We start from the raw sequence: 4149 nt of genomic DNA, 5'->3' as shown, positions 1-4149 counted from the left end.
AACATGGAATGCCTTCCACATGGCAATTGTTTGGTAGGGATTTGTTATTCATCAACTACACATCTGGTAGTAGCTCTCCAACTGCACTGAGCTCTTCCTTCAGAGAGGGGCAGGCAATCTCTCAAGAGTTGGCTGACTCTTGAAAACAAAGACGCAGTTGACTAGTATTCTAAAATGTGTGTGATCTGAGACAGGAGAGGGCATGGTGACAGAACTTTAACATTCTAGAAAACAGTAACTTTCTGGTTTAGGAGAGGGCATCTGGAGTCTGAAAGAAACAGTATGTCAGAAATAGGAGAAGAAAGTAAAAAAGGAGATCAACAAGCACTGTAACTACAAACCAATTACGAAGACAACCTCCTCCCTCTCTTATCCCAGACACCAGAAAGGAAACAACTCCTCCCTTCGGAAAATGGGACTCCTGATTGAGGAGACACCCATGACCTTGGCTAAAAGCTCAGGAAAGCCTAAATGCACACTGTGTGTATGGGCTTACATACCCGTTGCCAATAGAGGTTGCCCACAATTATTGAATGAATGAATGAGAGGGTGGTAGTCCAGCGTTCTTCTCTAAACAGGGTATGAGTGTCCAGCTTACATCAGGTGAGCCAGTTCCCTGATGGATAAAAGGTCTGGTGAACCCCTTCCTAAAAAATCAACCACTGAAGACACTACAGAGCTCACCTCTGTTCTGACACATGTGAGGCTGTCCCGTGAGTCAGAACTGATTCAACTGCAACTGGTTTGACTTTTGATTTTTATTTCCCTGGAGAATTATAAGAGCAGTTAGAAACATTTATTTACTTATTTATAAATTTTTATTGCAGTGAAAGTTTATAATCCATATTGATTTTTCATGCAATTATTCATAGACATTTTGGTTTATAGCATCTATTTCCATTAATTAACTCATTGCACTTTCAAGGAGTAAGGTTTTTCTGTTTAAAACCAAATATAAATGCTTTACACGTATTGATTCATGTCCAAATTGTGTGTGTGTGTGTGTGTGTGTGTGTGTGTGTGGGTGTGTGTGATTCTCCTATCTTCTTCACTTTATAGGTAAAAAAATTTTAATCAGGTTAAACTATTTTCCCAAAGTCACCTTGCTTTTGAGTGGTGAATTCAGGAATGCAGAGGGAGCTGTGTGACCTTTTCCAAGTTACTGAAACTCCCTGAATCACATTTGCCTTAATGGAAAAACCAGGTTAATTCCATCTGCATCATAGGAGGATAGCTGTAAAAATTAGATGAGTCTTCCACTTTGAATTTCCTTTAATTGAAGGCTAGGTAATTCAGACCAACCCTCTTGCCTAAAATAACTAAATATGCTTGATAATTTCAGCCTCATAAATGTATCAAAGAGTTGACAAGGTGGTGAGACATCATGACCTAAATCTAAGAGAAAGCAAAAACTCAGAAAAGAAAGCATGACATTTAAAGCCACTTCTCCTCTGAAGCATTTGCAGCTCTGGGTCATTCAAAATGCAAAAGCTGGCTATAGTTTTAATGGATTCTTGGAGTGAGTAAAACAGAAATCAAGGTCAGGAATTTCCGAGGGTTCTGTAGGTCACATCTTTCAGTCCATGTGAGCCAGAAAGAAGCCAACCATTCCCATAACACCTGTATGACTGCAGAAAGTGTGGTCTTAGCCCTGAAAAGAGCCTGGAAAAAAGGAAAGAAATAAACTCAGTCAATGAAAGAGTATAGCCACTCAGGAGCAATGATTTTGAAAATTACTGCATAACGTAGGAGAGACTGGAGAGCAGTATGCTGAGTGAACGAACTCAGTCTCTTAAGGACAAATGCTGTCCAAGAACACTACTGTAAAAATGGAAGGATTACTAATAAGATGTCTAAAAAAGTCCAAAGAGGGACGGGGAGGTAAGGAGGTGGGGAGGAGAGTAAATCTTGAGGTCACAGAGTTATGTGTGCAGAGTGAAAGGGGTTAAAGAAAATTAGGAAAGATTCAGGGAGGACCTGGAAAGATGGGGTAATGGTGAGCATGGATCAATGGTGATTCATTTTATAAAACACAATGTGTGGAAATGATACTATGAAACACAATGTATATCAACAAAACACAGTGTATACAAATTTTGTATGAAAACCAATACAAAATAGAAATTTTTTTTAAAAAAATAAAGAGTGTCACCATGGATGAGCACTGGCTTATAAACGAAATTCGCATCACTGATGTCATTGGGGGAAACTTCAAACTATGAATAGCAAATAGTTCTACATGAGGGTAAAAAAGTAGGAGAAAGTATACAAGAGGGCAGGAGAATAGTCAAAGTAGATTGGATCAGTGTCCCAAGCTGCAGCCACACCAAGTCTCATGCACACCTTCTTATCTTTGCACCAGGTGATCCCTCCATCACAGCACTGCAGAGATCAACTACCTAATCCCTGGAGGTCCAGGTTCAAATCCCATCTCTACCACTTACTAGCTGTATGGCTTTGTACGAGGCACTTAGCTACTTTGTCCGTTTTCTTCCTTTAAAAAAATTCAGGGTAACTACAGTACTTGAAGGCATCTAACAAAAACAACAACATAGAACCTATTCTGCACTTTGTTGTGAGGGACAAATCAGTTTACACAAAAGGCTTAGAACAGTTCCTGTCACATGCTATTGTTGTTGAATACCATCCAGTCAATTTCAGCTCATGGTTATTCCCTGTGACAGAAAAGAATTGCCCCAATGATGATAATTTTCTGGAATTATCATTTCCTCTTTACCTTTTTGATGCTATTATTCTCTATTTAGCAATATTTTATTAATCACTTACAGTCAAGGTCAATTATCTACCTCCACCAAGATTTCCTTCTCTCTCTGTATTCTAGAATTTAATATATGGCCCTCCCCTAGAGCCCTTACCACACTCCATCCCAGTGCTTGCATTTTTCTTTTCCCCATAGAACTGTTAGTTCCTTGATGGTGGATATTTGCTTATCTTTTTTTATCTTTGTGTTTCCAGCCCTTGACAGAGCTTGATACTTAATAGACGCTAAGTAAACATTTGGCAAATAAAATAATATACCAATGCTGTCAACTTGCCTTAATGCAACAATTTTTTTCTATAAGAACTTAACTGAGAAATGGAAATAACACAAGTGTCCATCAATACATGAATGGCTGAAGAAACTATTGTACATTCACCTAATGGAGTATAATACAACTCTAAACAATGATAAGGAAGTCATAAAACACTGTTGTTGTTGTTGCTGTTGTTGTTGTTGTTGTTGCTGTTGTTGTTGTTGTTGTTGTTAAGTGCCATCAAATTGTAGATGACTCATAATGAGCCTATGAATGAAAGACCTGAATACTTGTATAACTTTCATTGTTTCTCCAAGTTCATAAGAGTTTCCAGAGCAAACTGTTTCAGAAATGGATGCCACTTCTGCTTCCAAGCTTGTTTTAATTGGGGAGCTACACCAAACACAGTCCACCATGGGTAACCATTATCACATTTGACACATCAGTGTCACAGTGTTTAACATCACAGCAACCATGAGTTACCTCTGTACAGCAAATGGACTGAGCAATGTTACATCACTTAGAAGAATGTTTGACCAAAGACAATTAAAACCAGGCCTAAGGGTCGCAGGCCCAAGGGCCCAACTGCCTTTTTAAATAGGAGGCCAATTACAACCAATGGCAAGTAAACATTGCACCCTTTGTCTCACCAGAACCAGAAATCAAACCTCTGTAGAATCAGGCTGCTCCAGATGACTTCCCCACCTAGACTCCAGCTCCACACTGGTGACCAAATGCCTTTTTAAATAGCAGGCCAAATAAAATCAACTCATACTCAATGGCTAGTAAGTATTGCATCCTTAGTCTCATCAGAACCAGAAATCAAACATCTGTAAAGTCAGGCTTCTCCATATGACTTCCCCACCTGGACTCTCATGAAACACTCTTGTTGTTGTTGTTGTTATGTGCCATCGAGTCACTTGTGACTCAGAGCAAACCTATGTACAACAGCCCTAAACTCTGCTCTGTCCTGTGCCAACCACACTGCCTCTGATACGCCCATCCCGATTACCCCACTGAATCAATCCACCTCATGGAACTGTCCTGTGCTGTCCCTCCACCCTACCAAGCATGATGTCCCTCTCCAAGGACAGGACATGTCCAAAGTATGTTA

This window comes from Elephantulus edwardii, unplaced genomic scaffold (assembly GCF_000299155.1).
Source record: "Elephantulus edwardii isolate Elephantulus edwardi_28Jun2011 unplaced genomic scaffold, EleEdw1.0 scaffold00041, whole genome shotgun sequence".
NCBI lineage: Eukaryota > Metazoa > Chordata > Mammalia > Macroscelidea > Macroscelididae > Elephantulus > Elephantulus edwardii.
Note: the sequence above shows the minus strand (reverse complement) of the source record.